This window comes from Heptranchias perlo, chromosome 7 (assembly GCF_035084215.1).
Source record: "Heptranchias perlo isolate sHepPer1 chromosome 7, sHepPer1.hap1, whole genome shotgun sequence".
Classification (NCBI taxonomy): domain Eukaryota; kingdom Metazoa; phylum Chordata; class Chondrichthyes; order Hexanchiformes; family Hexanchidae; genus Heptranchias; species Heptranchias perlo.
Genome location: NC_090331.1, coordinates 77,183,965 through 77,204,138, shown reverse-complemented (window position 1 = coordinate 77,204,138; position 20,174 = coordinate 77,183,965).

Genomic DNA, 20,174 nt, shown 5'->3' with positions numbered 1-20,174 from the left:
ACAGTTCCCTCAAAGTCTTAGTGGGTAACTATGCCAACTGGTGTGGTACCGATCCATACAGACCAGGAAGGTCCCCCTCTAGCTGACCTTAGCTAGGATGGCAATGAAGGTATTATAATGGGACTCAGCGCCCTTGTGAGGTGGAGGGGAAAAAAAGAAACCAGGGTTTCCACTCTCTGATCCAGTAACCTCCCTGTGAAAAGTGCATTAAGCGGATGGTGTGTGAGGACCAGCTCAAGGTTGGCATTGACATGGGCAAATAGCCTGCCAATACTCAATGCTGCGGCTCACACGTGAAGAATGTCTATTAGGGCAAAATGCCGGAGAGCTTTCATCACCACGCAACTGTACTGTAACATTTTTACTAGGATATTGTCACCTTGAGAACAGAAGGGGAAAATTGAAAAAAATATATATATTTGTTGATGATATTTACATTTTCAATAAAACATCAGCTTCACATGAACTGACCAAACGAGAGACTGATCCCCGATTCTCACCAGCTGACAAAGGAACCCCAATCATCACATTTCTGTGATAGATAACCAGGTGACATATTGCAATCCTGCATCAGTGTCCTGTGCATTAAAGTGCAGTGGCCAATGACAGCTGTAGAGAGACACATAATTCATTCCTTTTTTTCAGTTGAAAGGTTTAATGGCTGTTTGGGGAACATTAAGAACATGAGGAGGCACAGAAGAAGAAAATATCATTCAGCCCATCAAGGCCAAGTAGAAGCATGAACTCTAATCAATTTATTTAATCTCATGAGTGAAAGGTGATTGAGTGAAATTGTGGAGAGTGAGGGAACCATGCTCTATGTGATTTGCAAATGCTTGGTGCTGACACAGGGTGCCTGAAATGAAGGGTGCTCCACTCTTAGCGCAAACATCCCTTACTATTAATGAGCACAAAATTAACAAAAAAAGTAATTTAAACAACCTGAAACTTTTCGTGTCAGTATTGCTGAGCACTACAATAGATGGTGCACTCACCCACGGAGCCATTAAGTAAAAAGTACACAGAAGGAATTGGTTAACTGGACATCTCTTGTTGTCATGTTGTCTCGAGGTCACAGGAGTCACAAATCTGCCTAAAATTGAGTGTTTCTCTGAGAAAATGGTAAAATTAGGTACAAAGATATTCAACAGGAAAACAAATCATTCACAGAAATGTGGTGCTCATTTCAGTATAATCCTCAATGACTTGAAGCCCGAATATGTCTTTATCATTACCAAGGGATGTTTGTTCAGGCTTGTACCCAGCTGGATGAATGATGTAAAATGTGACTGAGATGTCTGGATGGGATAAACGGCTGTCCAGGCATGTCGAACCATATGTTTTGATTCTTATCATTCATAAGATGGAATGTCCTAGAAGTTCAGAGCAGGTCAGAACAGGCAGACACACATTTCCCAAAATAATTTTCATTCTAATAGTCTTTCAGAATATAATATATACATCACAACTTCAACAGTTACAAAACTTGGAGCTAATGGATCTTGGGATTTTCCTCTTAATCAATGTTTAAGCTCAGTATTGAATATACGGTGTGTGACCGTATTAAGGCATTGCGCGCACTTTGTCCATATAGGGCAAGGTGGATGTGTAGATCGGAATGCACACGCACAGTGCCTACTAGGAATTGCTGGCTTTGCCTAGATAAAGCAGGGGGAATGTGGGTGTGCTTGTTCATCAGGAGGCACAGGCACGGTGCCCACTGTGAGATGACGGCTTTACCTAGATAGAGCGGATTATGTAATTTTGGCGTGTGCATCAGGGTCTCAAGCCTGAGGAGAACTTTAAGATGACAGCTGTGGCCAGGCCTTATGCACAGCCTATGGGGAGTGACATTTGTCCAGACATTATAGTGTGTGGAAATTTGATGTGTGTATCAGGGTGGTCATTATAACATAATGGCTTTGCGTGGCCTTTCCTGTCCATGCAAAGCCATTATGTTATGATGGATGAGATGACTGACACTGACCTCATGTACAATGGATGAGACGACTGGTACTGACTTGATGCATAATGAATGAGACGACTGCTACTGACCTGATTTCCAATGGGTGAGGTGACTGGTACTGACCTGATTTACAATGGATGAGACGACTGGTGCTGACCTGATTTACAATGAATGAGACGACTGGTACTGACCTGATTTACAATGGATGAGACGATCGGTGCTGACTTGATTTCCAATGGGTGAGGTGACTGGTACTGACCTGATTTACAATGGATGAGACGACTGGTGCTGACCTGATTTACAATGGATGAGACGACTGGTGCTGACCTGATTTACAATGGATGAGGTGACTGGTACTGACCTGATTTACAATGGATGAGGTGACTGGTACTGACCTGATTTACAATGGATGAGGTGACTGGTACTGACCTGATTTACAATGGATGAGGTGACTGGTACTGACCTGATTTACAATGAATGAGACGACTGGCACTGACCTGATTTACAATGGATGAGGTGACTGGTACTGACCTGATTTACAATGAATGAGACGACTGGTACTGACCTGATTTACAATGGATGAGGTGACTGGTACTGACCTGATTTACAATGAATGAGACGACTGGTACTGACCTGATTTACAATGAATGAGACGACTGGCACTGACCTGATTTACAATGGATGAGACGATCGGTGCTGACCTGATACACAATGGAAGAAATGATCAGTGAAAGTCCATGGGATCCTAGGGAAAGTGGCAAGTTGGATCCAGAATTGGCTCAGTAGCAGGAAGCAAAGGGTAATGGTCAATGGATGTTTTTGTGACTGGAAGGCTGTTTCCAGTGGGGTTCCGCAGGGCTCAGTACTAGGTCCCTTGCTTTTTGTGGTATATATCAATGATTTAGACTTAAATGTAGGGGGCATGGTAAGAAGTTTGCAGATGATGCAAAAGTTGGCTGTGTGGTTGATAGTGAGGAAGAAAGCTGTGGACTTCAGGAAGATATCAATGGACTGGTCAGGTGGGCAGAAAAGTGGCAAATGGAATTCAACCCAGAGAAGTGTGAGGTAATGCACTTGAGGAGGGCAAACAAGGCAAGGGAGTACACAATAAATGGGAGGATACTGAGAAGTGTAGAGGAACAGAGGGACCTTGGAGTGCATGTCCACAGATCCCTGAAGGTAGCAGGACAGGTAGATAAGATGGTTAACAAGGCATACGGGATACTTCCCTTTATTAGCCGAGGCATAGAATATAAGAGCAGGGAGGTTATGCTAGAACTGTATAAAACACTAGTTAGGCCACAGCTTGAGTACTGCGTACAGTTCTGGTCACCACCTTACAGGAAGGATGTGATTGCACTAGAGAGGGTGCAAAGGAGATTTACGAGGATGTTGCCAGAACTGGAGAATTTTAGCTACGATGACAGATTGGATAGGCTGGGGTTGTTTTCTTTGGAACAGAGGAGGCTGAGGGGAGATTTAATTGAGGTGTACAAAATTATGAGGGGCCTAGAAAGAGTGGATAGGAAGGACCTATTTCCCTTAGCAGAGAGGTCAATAACCAGGGGGCATAGATTTAAAGTAATTGCTAGAAGGATTAGAGGGGAGTTGAGGAAAAAAATTTTCACCCTGAGGGTGGTGGGGATCTGCAACTCACTGCCTGAAAGGGTTGTGGAGGCAAAAACCCTCAACTCATTTACAAGGTACTTGGATATGCACTTGAAGTGTCACAATCTACAAGACTAAGGACCAAGAGCTGGAAAGTGAGATTAGGGTGGGTAGTTCTTTTTCGGCTGGCACAGACACAATGGGCCGAATGGCCCCCTTCTGTGCCATAAATTTCTATGAATCTATGATTGTCTGAGTACTGACCTGATGTACAATGGATGAGACGACTGTTACTGACCTGATGTACAATGGATGAGACGACTGTTATTGACCTGATGTACAATGGATGAGACCATTGGCACCAAGTGATACTTGTGAAATCTGCAATAGGGGATAGTGATGCATGCCCAGCCAATAAGATGATTGTTGCTGGGCTAGAGCAGTGGAATGAGTGTGACATCTGCTTTGGGGAGGTCTGGCCCGAACCACTCACAGTCGGAGATAAGGCTGTTGCCAGGATACGATGGGGGATAAGGCAAGAATGTACAACAGGCGGAAGGGTGACAGAACACACATAATGGATGAGGTGGCTGTCGGTTAAAATTATTTCAGAAAATGGAAATGTTACTAAAATAAAACTAACCACAAAGCAGTGAGCAAAGAAGTAACTGAAAAGGCGCAGGGCCAGCGGAAAACCACTGGCTTTGCCAAAGGGACTGACAAGCACAGTTTATATATTTATGCACTTAGTCACCATACTGAAAGGAAGGAACTTGATGTGGTCGAGTTATTGTACTAACAAGTTGGAATAGCACCAACCCATAGTGTTTCCGCTTGGCTTTACAGAAGCTAAATAAATTCAATGCAACTTGGAGCTAGTGTATATATAGACCACTCTTGTCAACATCTTCAACTTTGTAGATAAAACACTTGATTTTCTTCCTCTTTTTCATTCTCTCACTTTTGCAATTAGCATAGAATGAACTGAAATTCATACTGACATTCCATACTCTCCCTTATCCACTAGCTCACAGTGGGCACCATGCATGTGTATTCCGTGCAAACACATCCACACTCTGCATCTAAGTAAAGCCATGTGCATCAGCTCTGAACAGTACCCTGATAGATACACACACACAGTCACTCATACACACACACAATCGCACACACACATTCTCACACACAGTCTCACACACACAGTCACATATACATTCTCACACACAGTCTCACACACACAGTCACATATACATTCTCACACACAGTCTCACACACACAGTCACATACACATTCTCACGTACAGACACATACACAGTCTCATACACACAGTCTCACACACGGTCTCACACACACAGTCTCACACACAATCTCACACATGGGCCTAAATTTTAACTATGATGTGGGACCTCAGTGGTGGATGGGGGGGGGGGGGGGGTGCTATAAGCAGGTGGGAAACCTGAAAAATATTTTCATGCCACTTAACTGAACTTCCAGGTTTCGCATCCTCAAGCTGCGCAGCGGGCAGACTGCCCACCTGCATGACGTGTTTAAAGCCCACTATTTAAAGGGCCACTCCAACAATGCAATTTGAAGAGGAAAGGAGGCTAAATGAGTAAGGAACATCCTAGAGCAAAGCCAGCAGGTTCTCAGGCGCCATCCTGGAGACATTACTGGGTGCTGTGAGAAACAGGAGGGAGATCCTATATCCACGGACAGGTGGAAGAAACCTGATTCTGCCACAAAGAAAGCGTGCCTGGAGATGACAGACCAGGTAAACAGCAGGAGCGCAGTGCCCCAGTCGTGGCTGCAATGCAGGAACGATTTAATGATCTAACCAGGTCAGGAAAAGTGAGCACAGTTACTGATTCACCAGCATTCTGTGGTGAACATTACCCCCCTGCACCCCCCCCCTCTCCTCACACTGCCCTGCGAAGCCTATTCCATCACATCACTCCTCACACCCACTTAAGGTTCAGTGTCAAGTTACCTTCACTTTCTGTGCACTTCTTCACCCCCCCCCCCACTTTGTGCACCCACCTCTCCCACTCACCCGAATCCTAATGCAATGTGATCAAAATGTCTAATAGTCACCCTCTGATGCATCTCATTCATTGTCATCCCGACCCAAAGCAATGCATCCATTGGGTGACCGCGTCACCCTCACTCACTCACACGTCTGTACTTTCTCCCCTTGTAGGAGAAGAGAGCGCAAAATGCAAGAGAGCGGGCGAGGACTGGAGGGGGGGCCACAACAAATAGTGGCCCGCACAGAGGTGGAGAAGGAAGGTTTGGAGATAAGTCATACGGTGGAATGCCTGGCAGTCTGGGATGCCGAGACTGACACCCCGCAATGTCTGGTGACAGAACTTTAACATCCTTCACACGCAACATGGATTGAAGTTATCAATGATTGATCTGTTGCGCACCTCAGTATGCTCATCACAACATTACTTTTGCAATGATTCTTAATATTGCTCCATGTTCTCTTCCATCGGCATCATGGAATGAAGAAGTGGACGAGGGTGATTCCTCAGAGGAGCTCCCTGCCTCTGAGGGTGCACCATCACATCCTAGTGAGCCATGCACCAGCGCAGATACAACTCAGTGAGTCCTTTTAGAGAGGTAGTTGAGTTGTCAACTGGTAAGTCATCACACACAAGTGAGCACGAGGACACTGGTGGCAGGGGCAGCGGTGGAGAGTCTGCGTCAGTGGGCCCACTCCTCTCCAAGCTCGGCTCAACTTGGCACAGATGCTGAAACCCAGGGGCCATCCTTGAAAAGGAGAATGTTTAAGGTACAGACGCGCCTTTGCGACGTACAGGGGGAGTTGCCACGCTCAGTCTCCACATTGATGCAAAGGCTGGAGCAGTCCATCTCCAGCATTAGTGGACTGGTGGTTCAGGTAAGTGCGGGAATGTCTGCGATGGAGGGAACGGCAGCCTCCATTGAGCTTCAAGCACGGCTCACAAATGAATCCATTCCGGCCCTGGCAACGGCCATGCGGACTCAGGATGTCAACTTGTCTGCCGCTTTAAACAGGCAGACAGATACTTAAGCCGTGGCCTAAGAACGCATCACAGATCTGCTTCAAACTGTTGTCCAACAGAGTAGCAAGAGTGATGTGGCCGTGGCCAAGGAAAGGGATGATGGCAAAAGGGGACATGGAAGTGGGGACGCCACTCAAAGCACTCCCACGTCTCACCCGTTGCCCCTACCCCCCTCAAAGAGGGCCAGGAAGCTCAGCCTCTGCCTGTTGATCCTCTCCCGAGGGTAGTGCCTCCTGCAACATCAGCCCCTCTATTCTTCCTCTCTCTGCTCTTCTGCAGGTCCTTGTGGTGCACCTCTGTCTTGTGGAGCTGCAACTCCCAGAACCGCACACCGTGCCTGCCGCGGATGGTGATGTGCCTCCTCCTCAGATGTACTGTTCAATAAAACCATTGCGCCCACCCACCCCACCCTGATGATGTCAATTTGAGGGAGTCCAAAATATAGGTAAATATGTGTGAACACAAGAATTCTGAGTGTGAACAAAGAAATCTCAGTCTAAATACAAGGAACTCCCAGCCAAAGGTTTGTCTGAGAGAACTGATTGCCCTGCTGCAAAAACTCAATTTTTATTCATGTGTCAATCACTGGTTGCAACTCGCCTCCGTTTCCATGGCGTGTTTCAGAGGCCAAGGGAGACACGTTCTGATAGAGTTAAAATCGTTTGCCTGACTCAATCCACAGAAATTTAATTCAGTAAACTACTTGAACTATCTTACTTGCCCCTTCAAATGTCGGGACTTCCAGGTTTCTGAAGCGCACGCACCCAGATGCGTCTGGGTGAAATGCGATTTTCGGTGGTTTGAAGCCGGGATTCGTTCCTGCTCCAAACTTTTAAAATTTTTACTCAGCCCCTGCCCCCAACCCACCCGTTCTTCTGGGTTAAAATTTAGACCACAGTCTCACACGCACAATCTCACACATATAGGGGTAAATTTTCATTTTCAGCACATGGGCGATAATCTGAAAGAGCCCACCTTTTATAGAACCCATTCAATTTTCTGTTATAATGTATTGTTTGCCTAGATTTTGGACAGAAAAAGGGTGCACTTAGGATTGTAAAGAATGCAAGATTCACTCACAGGAGATGCTGAACCCGAGCAAATATTTAGTGAATACACCCAAAATTGTGATATTCTCCATCAGTCTTTACTTTCTCCATTGAGAAAAGGTCCATTTCCTTCAAACTTGGTGCTTATCGCTCTAGAATTATTCTGGGCACTCTTATTTCAATGTTCAGCTGCACTGTGAGCCTCTCGATGTATGAAAATAAACGATGTATCTGTTGCACATGTAATTAATAGAATCATAGAATCATAGCAAGGTTACATCATGGAAGGAGGCCATTTGGCCCATTGAGTCTGTGCCAGCTCTATGTAAGAGCAATCCAGCTAGTTCCACTCCCCCTCCCTATCCCCGTAGCCCTGCAATTTTTTCCCTTTCAAGTATTTATCCAGTTCCCTTTTGAGGGCCACGATTGAATCTGCCTCCATCACCCCCTCGGGCAGTGCATTGCAGATCACAACCACACGATGCGTAAAAAACTTTTTCCTCATGACACCTTTGCTACTTTTGTCAATCACCTTAAATCTATGTCCTCCGGTTCTTGACCCTTCTGCCAATGGGAACAGTTTCTCTCTATCTACTCTGCCTAGACCTTTCATGATTTTGAATATGTCTATCAAATCTCCTCTCAACCTTCTCTGTTCCAAGGAGAACAACCCCAGCTTCTCCAGTCTATCCATGTAACTAAAGCCCCTCATCCCTGGAATCATTCTAGTAAATTTCTTCTGCACCCTTTCTAAGGCCTTCACATCCTTCCTAAAGTGCGGTGCCCAGAACTGGACACAATACTCCAGTTGTGGTCAAACCAATGTTTCATAAAGGTTCATTATGACTTCCTTGCCTTGGTACTCTATGGCTCTATTTATAAAGTCCAAGATCCCGTATGCTTTTTTAACCGCAATTCTCAATCTGCCTTGCCACCTTCAATGATTTGTGAACATATACCCCCAGGTCTCTCTGTCCCTGTACCACTTTTAGAATTGTGCCCTCTAGTTTATATTGCCTCTCCTCATTCTTCCTACTGAAATGTATCACCTCGCATTTTTCTGCATTAAATTTCATCTGCCATGTGTCCGCCCATGCCCCCATCCTGTCTATATCCTCTTGAAGTCTATCACTATCCTCCTCACTGTTCACTACACTTCCAAGTTTTGTGTCATCTGCAATTTTGAAATTGTGCTTTGTACACCCAAATCCAAGTCATTAATATATATCAAGAAAAGCAATGGCCCTAGTATCGACCCCTGGGGAACACCACTGTATACCTACCTCCAGTCCGAAAAACAACCTTTCACCACTACTCTCTGCTTCCTATATCCATGCTGCATGCTGCCGCTTTTATTCTATGGACTTCAATCTTGATGACAAGCCTATTGTGTGACACTTTCTCAAACGCCTTTTAAAAATCCATATATACCACATCAACTGCATTGCCCTCATCTACCCTCTCTGTTGCCTCATCAAAAAACTCTATCAAGTTGGTTAAACACAATTTGCCTTTAACAAATTTGTGCTGGCTTTCCCTAATCAATCCACACTTGTCCTAGAGACTGCTAATTCTGTCCTGGATTATCGTTTCTAAAAGTTTCCCCACCACCGAGGTTGACTGACAGGCCTATAGTTGTTGGGTTTATCCTTACATCCTTTTTTTGAACATGGGTGTAACATTTGCAATTCTCCAGACCTCTGGCATGCCAGAAATTATGGCTAGTTCCTCCGCAATTTCCACCCTTACTTCCCTCAGCAGCCTAGGATGCATCTCATCCAGACTGGGAGACTCATCTACTTTAAGCACAGCTGGCCTTTCTAGTACCTCCTCTTTATCAATTTTTAGCCCATCCAGTATCTCACTTACATCTTCCTTTACTGAGACTCTGGCAGCATCTTCTTCCTTGTTAACGACAGATGCAAAGGACTCACTTAGTACCTCAGCCGTGCTCTCTGCCTCCATGAGTAGATCTCCTTTATGGTCCCTAATCAGCAACACCCCTCCTCTTACTACCCTTTTACTTTTACATGCCTATAGAAGACTTTTGGATTCCCTTTTATGTTGGCCGCCAGTCTATTCTCATACTCTCTCTTTGTAAGAGTCTGCACAATGGAAACCAAAACATGGTGAAATTAGCAGATCCAAACATATACAACAGAAAGTCTCACTTGGACCAGTTCTGGCCTGATCTTTTAACTCTGCCTGACATCGTAACAAAGCCTTTTTTTTTGCTTTGGGAAGAGTGAGGAAATAGACATAAGCGACAAATAACTTCAGAGTGCACTTTGGCATGAGTTAGTCATCCAATTGTGTGGGTTTGTAAATGGAAAGTTTACTAAAGGCATTTTGTGAAGAGGGTGTTCTTCAAAAACTATTCATAACAAGGAGGCTCTTTACCATGAAAGTCCTTCCTACTAAAGTAACAGGATTAATTCTGATCAATAAAATTTGCTTAGTCCAGCTCTGGTAGCAAAGAGAACTCTGCCGCCCTGTCCCTGTGCTGCCTGCTTCTCTTTAAAGTGACACTGACTGCGTGAAAATCTTGATGACAAGCCATTCTTTTACTTTGGGGAGGGAAAAAAGCCTGAAGACCTAACGTGACATCTTCATCGAAATGATGTAACTGACAAGCCACTGCAAAAGGCACTTCAACACGATTTATATCATCTCATTGTGTGGGTTTGCAAACAGATCCTTAACTCTAACCTAACCTGACCAGCCCATTTTACACCCCCGCTGGCCCCGATTTTATTTTTCTGACTTCAATGGAAAGTAAAATCGGGCAGGGTGTAAAAGGGGCAGCCATTCAGATCCTGTCAGTTTCCCATGGGGGAAGGGGGTTAGGTTAAAATGAGCCCCTGGAGAGTTTACTGTAGACATTTCCTGTAGATGGCACTCCTTCAAAAAGGAATTTGAACTTCTTTCAGACAGTAGATAAGAAAATGTTGGAGAACATGGAGGCCTTTTAGTTGTAGTTCTTTGAGTAAGGTGACTGGATTAATTGAAGTCAATAAATGGAAAAACCCTGATTGCTTATCAGCTTACATATACAGTAACTTACAGTTGTGATGACTTGTTCTGTACAATGGAGTTGTGGATAATTGGCATAAATCTGTGCATATTAACTAATTCTGGAATTTCCTGAATCAGCTCTCCACATGAAGCCAAGAAACTTGACGCCTCATGTCTGCCGCAAGGAAAATCTCCTACTCCCTTGACTTACTGGCTGTATCTGAATTTAAGAATCCATTTTCTTATTGAGAAATTTGGCTGACTTGTTTAACAATTAGGGCCAGTATTTTACAGTGGGCGGCCCCTTTACTGCCTGATATTCCATCAATAGCAACAATTTGCATTTCTATAGTGCCACCAATGCAGATCAATGTCCCAACGCACTTCACAGAAGCGTAATGAGAAAGAAATAGGTGCTGAGACAAAGAAGGAGATTATTAGGAGGGGCGATCAAAAGCTTGGTCAATGGGGGTTCCTAAAGGGGGAAGGTGAGAAGCGAAGGGATTTAGAGAGAGAATTTCAGAGTGTGGACTCTCGGTGACTGAAGGCATTTCCGCCAATGGTGGGGCAAAGGGAGTGAGGGTTGCACGAGGCCAGAGTCAGAGGAACAGAGAGTTACAGTGGAAGGATATAGAGCTGGAGGAGATTACTGAGATAGGGAGGGGTGGGGCTAAGAAGGGGTTTAAACATGATGGTGAAAATCTTCAATTTGAGGCACTGGGGGACCAGGAGCCAATGTAGATCAGCAAGGACAGGGGTGATGGGTGAGCAGGACTTGGTGCGGGATATGATATGGACAGCAGAGTTTTGGATAAGCTGAAGTATACGGTGGCTGGAGGATAGGAGGATAGCCAGGACAGCATTGAAATAGTCAGGTCGGGAGGTGACAAAAGTATGGATGAGGGTTTCAGGAAAAAATGGGCTGAGGTAGGAGCAGAGGCAGGCAATGTTATTGAGATGGAAGTAGGCTGCCTTGATGATGGGGAGTGTATGGTGTTGGCAGCTCAGCACGGGGTCGAATAGAATGCCAAAGTTGTAAACAGTCTGGTTCAGTCTTGGACAATGGCCAGAGAGAAGAATTAAATTGTTGGCAAGGGTGCAGAGTGCAGCTGTGGGAAATTGCAACTCATCCAAGTCTAGATGTCTGACAAACAGTCTGACAGTACAGAGGCAGTGGAGGTGATGAGAGAGGTGGTAGAGGTAGTTCTGGGTGTCATCAGCATACATGTGGAAGCTGACCCCATGTCTGCAGATGATGTCACTATGGGCAGCATCGAGGTGAGGAAGAGGAGGGGGGCCAAGGATAGATCTTTGGGAGATTCCTAAGCAACAGTACGATGGTGGGAAGATAAGCCATTGCTGGAGATGCTCTGGTTACAAGTGGAACCAACTGAGGACAATCCCACTGAGCTGGACAATGGGGGAAAGGTGATGGAGGAGGATGGTGCAGTCGACCGTGTCAAAGGCTGCAGAGAGGTCGAGAAGGATGAGAAGGGAGAGTGCACCATGATCTCAGTCACAGAGAATGTCATTTGTGACTTTGATTAGGGCTGTTTCAGTGCTGTAACAGGGGCAGAAGCTTAATTGGAAAGATTCAAACATGGAGTTGCAGGAAAGATAGGCATGGATTTGGAAGGCTACAACACATTCAAGGATTTTGGAAAAGAAATGGAGGTTAGGGATGGGCAGTAGTTTGCAAGGACAGAGGGGTTGAGGGTGGGTGTTTTGGGGAGGGGGTGATGACGGTAATGTTGAAAGGGTGGGGGACAGTGCCTGAGCAGAGGGAACTATTTACAATATCAGCTAGCATGGAGGACAGGAAGAATTCCAGTGATCAGCAGTTAAGTGGGAATGGGGTTGAGAGCAGGTTCCAGTGGTTCTATCTTGTATCTGCTTTTTACCAGTGGCCAAGACCATCTTTAAACCAATGATATATCTTTATCAAGAGTAGAAATACTCGAATAGAAGAGTATTGAATATTTTGAATATATACGGCAGTGAGCTCGATTCTTTTGCTATTATTGACAGGCCCATGTTGTCACCCCACATAGAAATAGAAGGATGATATTCCTCTCCTGAGATCTAAATAGAGAATGAACCCCTCCTATATGCATCACATAAGCCCATTAAGCAATTACTCTCTTTTTTTTCTGTCTTGCCATTTTTTCCTTGCCTCCCATCCTAAAGGTATTGACTCCTTGTTGAGGTACAGATCTACAGTCAGCAGTCATGCTCCGATATCTCGACCGAATGGATAAGCCTTCACAGAGACTATCACCTGGCTATATGAGACCACAGGACATCACAGTTAAGTCTGACCTGTCCTCACTTGAAGTCCATGCATGTTCACTGACAACAGGGGGTCGCTGGATAACGATTGGGAGCGGAAACCCAGCATAATCTTTACCATCCCTAACATCGGGGCACTGAGATCAACTGTGATGTCCTTGTTGCCGCCCTAGTTGAGATCAACCAGCTCACTACATGTGGGGACCCTCCTGCTCTGTATTGCTGGAATAGTCACTGGATAAACTTCCTGAGCCACTAGGGGGGCCCTGTGGTCTAATTGTTAAAAAGGAACTGTCTTGAAGGAAAGTGTTTCCAAACAGACAAAAGACACGTTTGGTAAACGGGTGAGACAATCATTTCTATCACATTGAAACTCATTACTTCAAACATGACAGCTGCTCTTCTGGACTCTTCTCCCTCCACAAATGAGAAAAAATATGTGTCAAATACATTTTCATAAAGGCTGTGCCTCTTTAACACATAAGGGCTGATCTTAACTCACGGCAGGAGCGGAAGGCAATCTCACATATGAGTCCTCGTCGAAGACCTGGCAGATTTTAACTCCCGGTGCCTCATTTGAATGCCGCCGGTTAGCTGCTCACCCAATTTAGGCAGAAAGCCACGCCTGGCTGGCAGGTAGGGAGGCAGAAGATGGAGCGGTCCTGAGGCTGCCGCTGGCACCAAAAGAAGGCTGCCGGCAGCAAGGTTAGTCCGGGAGGGTGTGGTCTGGGCTGGATAGTGGCGAGGGTCTTGCAGCTGGTGAGGTCAGGAGAGCCGGTGCAGCAGAGGCCCAGATTTTACTTGTGGGGCCGAAAGGAGCACTCCTGCTCCTCCTGACCCCACTAAGAATACTTTTTAACTCACCTTAGAGGACCTCGCAGGCTCCCCGACACTTATACCCACAGGCTCAGGTGCAGCCACGGTAGGCATCCCGCTCAAGTTAAAATGTCACCGGAGCCTCATGTGTGTCATGGAAGCCCGGTTTGTATTTAGTAATGAGGCTCCCGCCAGTGTCCAAAGGGAGCCTAAACCACCACCAAAACCAACGGTGTTAAAATCAGCGGGAACGGGGCATGAAATGGAGCTGCTCCATTTTAACTGAATCACCCCACCTCTTTTCCTACCCGTCAGGGAAATTAAAATTTCTCCTATAGTAACTACATTAAATTACATAGAATGTACAGCACAGAAACAGGCCATTCGGCCCAACTGGCCCATGCCAGCGTTTATGCTCCACATGAGCCTCCTCCCTCCCCTCTTCAACTAACCCTATCAACATATCCTTCTATTCCTTTCTCCCTCATGTAGCTTCCCCTTAAATGTATCAATGCTGTTCACCTCAACTATTCTATATGGTAACGAGTTCCACATTCTCACCATTCTCTGAGTAAAGAGGTTTCTCCTGAATTCCTTATTGGATTTATTGGTGACTATTTTGGATTTATAGCCCCTAGTTTTGGTCTCTCCCACAAGTGAAAGCATCTTCTCTACGTTTACCCTATCGAACCCCTTCATAATTTTAAAGACCTCTATCAGGTCAGCCCTCAGCCTTCTCTTTTCGAGAGAAAGGAACCGCAGCCTGATCAGTCTTTCCTGATAGTTGTACCCTTTCATTTTTGGTATTAGCCTTGTAAATCTTTTTTGCACTTTCTCCAGTGCTTCTATATCCTTTTTGAAATATGGAGACCAGAACTATACACAGTACTCCAAGTGTGGTCTAACCAAGATCTTATATAAGTTTAACATAACTTCTCTGCTTTGGAATTATATTCCTCCAGAAATGAACCCCAGTGCTTTGTTTGCATTTTTATGGCTTTGTTAACCTGCGTTGCTACTCTACTTTTAATGATGTGTGAATCCATACCCCTAGATCCCTTTGTGCCTCTACCCCATTTAGACTCTTATTTTCCAAGCAGTAGATGTCCTTCTTATTCCTCCTACTGAAATGCACCACCTCATACTTATCTATATTGAAATTCTTTTGCCATTTACACGCTCAAAACTACTTGAAAGCAAATGTGTCCACATACAAGTTCTTGTCGAAAGGGTCACTGCTTGCTGATCAGATATAAAAGAAAGCTGGTCACAATGAGAGGAGGTCTGGATCTTTTAGTGATTAACCAAAATTTTAAGTGACTTTATTTATCTACTTGATTTGTGTTTGTGTCTTATCGGATGTGGAATGAATGGATACTGGTTCAAGAGCCAGTTCTGAAAAGCTTTCAAACAGTTTTATCCTGATTTAAAATCTCTAAAAATATTTATAATTTACGATTCGTGAAGTAATTTCCCCTCCTTTGATTGCCGGGTTTGGCCGAGGTTGACGCAAAGTTGCATTTGGAATGTGTTTTGAACTTTCAACATTTACAGTAACTGGAAGAGACGCTGTTGCCAAGTTCAGTGGGTGTTAAATGGCCTTGGTGTAGTTGAGGAAATGGGAGGATTAATAACCTACATTTTGTTATGACTGGATCAGGAGACGCATTCTAATTTTGGTAAATCTGACTCTAACACTAATGCATTGTTCCACTTGTAGCTGCACCACCTGTGCAATTAAGTGAGCAAAGTGCAAGTCATAGCAAATGCAGGGGATAAGAAAATCTTGTCTTAAACAATTTTTTTGCTTTGTACGTCGTAGAGTTTACATATAGATATAAATTTCAAGGAAGCCATTTTATGTTTTGATTGCATGGTGTGTGGGTCTGGGGTGCAGTAAGTTAGTGCTATGGCTGCGCTCATGAAGGTAGCAACGCACATCACATGTTAACTATGGGGATGGCTGCACTCGGCCATAATGGGAATGTAATAAATACAACAATTTTGGTGGGGGGTGGGGTAGCTTTCAACTTCAACGGGGGCGTGAAACTGGCGGAATCGGATCGGCCGCCCATTTTCCACCCCACCCAATTTTCCGTTCCATTGAAGTTACCCCCAATCTGTACTGTGCCAAAAATAGAATTGTACCACTCCGAAACAATGTTTATTAAAGGATCACTGGCTTCATAAAAAAGTGCTTAATAAAAAAAAGCAAAAGATAGATTGCTAAGCACACAACACAATGACATAAAACATCAAAATACCTAATTGTGCCACTTACATATGTCATTATGACAAAAAACAACAACTTGCATTGATATAAGTGCCTTTATTATGGAAGAAACGTCTCAAGATGCTTCACAGAAATGTAATCAGACAAATATTGAGACCGAGTCAAAGAAGGAGATATTAGGAATTGTGACTAAAAGCTTGGTCAAAGAGGTGGGTTTTAATGAGGCTCATAAAAGAGGATAGGAGATGGAGTGGCAGAGATGTTTAGGGAGGGAATTCCAGAGCTTATGGCCTAAATGGCTGAAGGCACAGCCACCAATGGTGGGGTGAAGAGGGTGGGGGGATGCACAAGAGGCTAGAGTTGGAGGAATGCAATGCTCTCAGAAGTTGCATGGCTAAAGAGCGTTACAGAGATAGGGAGGGGTGAGGCCATGGAGGGATTTGAACATGGGAATGAGAATTTTAAATTTAAGGCATTGGAGGACAGGAAGCCAATGTAGGTCAGCGAGCACAGGGGTAATGGTGAGTGGAATTCGGTGCGGGATTCGATTCGAGTAGCAGAGTTTTGGATGAGCTGGAGGGTGGAGGTTTATGGAGGCTGGAGGATGGGAGGCCTCAATAACATATGGCTTTTCAATAATTATGTTTTTCCTTTTAATAAACAGATTCAGATGAAGAAGGCCTTTCAGCCCATTTTATCTCATCTTACTGGAATACTGACCTCACCATATTCCCACTGAGCTGTAACATCCACCAGTATAAACAGGTAGGACCTTAATTCAGCACCACTCCCAATGCAGCATTCCGTCAGTACTGTTAACTTAGATTGTGGACTCAAGTTCCAATGCTGGGCTCAAACCCACAATGTTCTGACCCAGCGACAAGAGTACCACTGACTGGGCTGAGCTGACACATCCTTCTTCTCCCCCCCCCACCCCCGCCATAAACAAAACAAATGGTTCACCAAACACCAGGCTTTTGGGTCCACAGTCTTGCAGCTTTCAAAATATACTGGAACCCACTTGTTTGCAAACCAGTCCTGAGTGTCTGAGGTTAAAAGAATTTATAGGCAAGGACAGATTCTGTATCAGTCCATGGCTGATACTAATCATAAATTAATCAAATGAGGCTTCCTGTTAAATGTTTACAATGACGCACAATGACCGGTCGTAACTAAAATCTTATAGCGCCTTTATATCACAGCAGAGCTGACAGCAGCCTCACCTTCAGCAGCAGTGTTCCAATTGAGGAAGTGGCAAGTACCAATGACCACCTCAGTACAACATGTCAATTTTCATTGACATAATATTCCTCACATAGAAATAACAAGGGGACCTGTCCATACCGTCTGGGTCCAAAGAGGCACCTGTGAGGAAACAGCTGCCTATGTTTTTGCTCCACTGGGCTATTTCCGTGGGAACTCCAGACACATGTCCATCCTCCTGCTGGGCCCTGCACCTAATAATCAGGAAGGATCCAGGAGCGCAGCAAAAGGCCTCTCAGTGTTGCAGTTGCATTCCATGCCTCCCAAGACCAGGGGATTCTCTTTGTTGCTGGAGAACAGTAACTGGAAAACCAAAAATGCTTAAAAGAATCCAGCAGGGGGGATTTAACTAAGCTAAACATTCTGGTGGTGGAGGAGGGGGTGGGGATTAACTAAGATAAACATCCTGGATGAGGGGGGAGGAGATTAACTAAACTTCTTGCAACATCTCCAGTCTGCTAAGGTGCAGGGACAGGCCTTTGCACCAAGGTTCCTCATGCACCTCTTTACTGCACCACAATCGCAAGTGGGAGAAAAATGAGGCACAAGGCTAGGAATCCTGGTGTCTCATTTTAATAGGAATACTGGCTCTGTGCCCACTGCAGGTGCAGTCCCGCTTAAAGTCCTTGTGGCGGCCCAAGAAATCCCATGGCAGTGCAGGGCGGTAGAGACCTGACATAGATGGATCTCCATCACATTTTCCTCTTCCTTGCACCTGGGGAACACCGATTGCCCAGGCACAGGGAAAAGGAAAGCCTACACCGACATCTCAAACTGCTTCACAGGCGGAGAGATGAAGGCCAGGCAGGAAAAGGAAGAACTGGAGCAGGGGGAAAGGGCAGGGGAACCAAAGCTTTGGTTAAAGAGTTAACCTTTTAGGCAGGAAAGCTTGCATTTATTTGGTATTTTATCATATCTCTGGGAAATGTCTCAGTGCTTCACACACAGAATTTTTTGAAGTGCAGTTACTGGTGTTATGCAGGCAAATGCAGCAGCCAATTTGTATGCAGAACAGCAGTGGGATGAAAGAACAATGAATCAATGTTGATGGCATTGGTTGAGGAACGGATACTGGTGAGGATACCAGGAGAACTCCGTTCACCTCCTTTAAATAAGGCCAAGGACTGTAATGCCCACTTAACTAGGCAGACGTGGCTTCAGTTTAACATCTCATCCAACTGACAGTGCAGAGTTCCTTCAGTGCTGCACTGAAACCCAGAATGGGATTTGAACCCATTTAAAACCTGCCGTCCTTACCCGGTCTGGCCTACATGTGACTTCAGACCCACAGCAATGTGGTTGATTCTTAATCGCCCTCTGAAATGGCCGAGCAAGCCATTCAATTGTACAATCTCGCTACAGAAAGTAACAATAAGAATAAAACCGGACGGACCACCCAGCATCGGACCACTAGGCACCCGACAAGGCAAAGGTAAAACAAGCCCAGTCGACCCTGCAAAGTCCTCCTCACTAACATCTGGGGACTTGTGCCAAAATTGGGAGAGCTGTCCCACAGACTAGTCAAGCAACAGCCTGACATACCCATACTCACAGAATCATATCTTTCAGCCAACGTCACAGACTCTTCCATCACCATCCCTGGGTAAGTCCTGTCCCACTGGCAGGACAGACCCACCAGAGGTGGCGGTACAGTGATACACAGACAGGAGGACACCATCCAACGTGTTGTGTGGCACTATCACTGTGCTAAATGGGATAGATTCAGAACAGATCTAGCAGCTCAAAACTGGGCATCCATGAGGTGCTGTGGGCCATCAGCAGCAGCAGAATTGTATTCCAGCACAATCTGTAACCTCATGGCCCGGCATATTCCACTCTCTACCATTACCAACAAGCCAGGGGATCAACCCTGGTTCAATGAGGAGTGTAGAAGAGCATGCCAGGAGCAGCACCAGGCGTACCTAAAAATGAGGTGCCAACCTGGTGAAGCTACAACTCAGGACTACATACATGCTAAACAGCAGAAGCAACATGCTATAGCCAGAGCTAAGCGATTCCACAACCAACGGATCAGATCAAAGCTCTGCAGTCCTGCCAAATCCAGTCACGAATGTTGGTGGACAATTAAACAACTAATGGGAGGAGGAGGCTTCGTGAACATCCCCATCCTTAATGATGGCAGAGTCCAGCATTTGTGAGTGCAAAAGACATGGCTGAAGCGTTTGTAAAAATCTTCAGCCAGAAGTGCCGAGTGGATGATCCATCTCGGCCTCTTCCCGATATCCCCACCATCACAGAAACCAGTCTTCAGCCAATTCGATTCACTCCACTTGATATCAAGAAATGGCTGAGTGCACTGGATACAGCAAAGGCTATGGGCCCCGGCAACATCCCGGCTGTAGTGCTGAAGACTTGTGCTCCAGAACTAGCCGCGCCTCTAGCCAAATTGTTCCAGTACAGCTACAAAACTGGCATCTACCCGACAATGTGGAAAATTGCCCAGGTAAGTCCTGTCCACAAAAAGCAGGACAAATCCAATCCAGTCAATTACCGCCCCATCAGTCTACTCTCAATCATCAGCAGAGTGATGGAAGGTGTCGTCGACAGTGCCATCAAGCGGCACTTATTCACCAATAACCTGCTCACCGATGATCAGTTTGGGTTCCGCCAGGACCACTCGGCTCCAGACCTCATTACAGCCTTGGTCCAAACATGGACAAAAGAGCTGAATTCCAGAGGTGAGGTGAGAGTGACTGCCTTTGACATCAAGGCAGCATTTGATCGAGTGTGGCACCAAGGAGCCCTAGTAAAATTGAAGTCAATGGGAATCAGAAGGAAAAATCTCCAGTGGCTGGAATCACAAAGGAAGATGATAGTGGTTGTTGGAGGCCAATCATCTCAGCCCCAGGACATTGCTGCAGGAGTTCCTC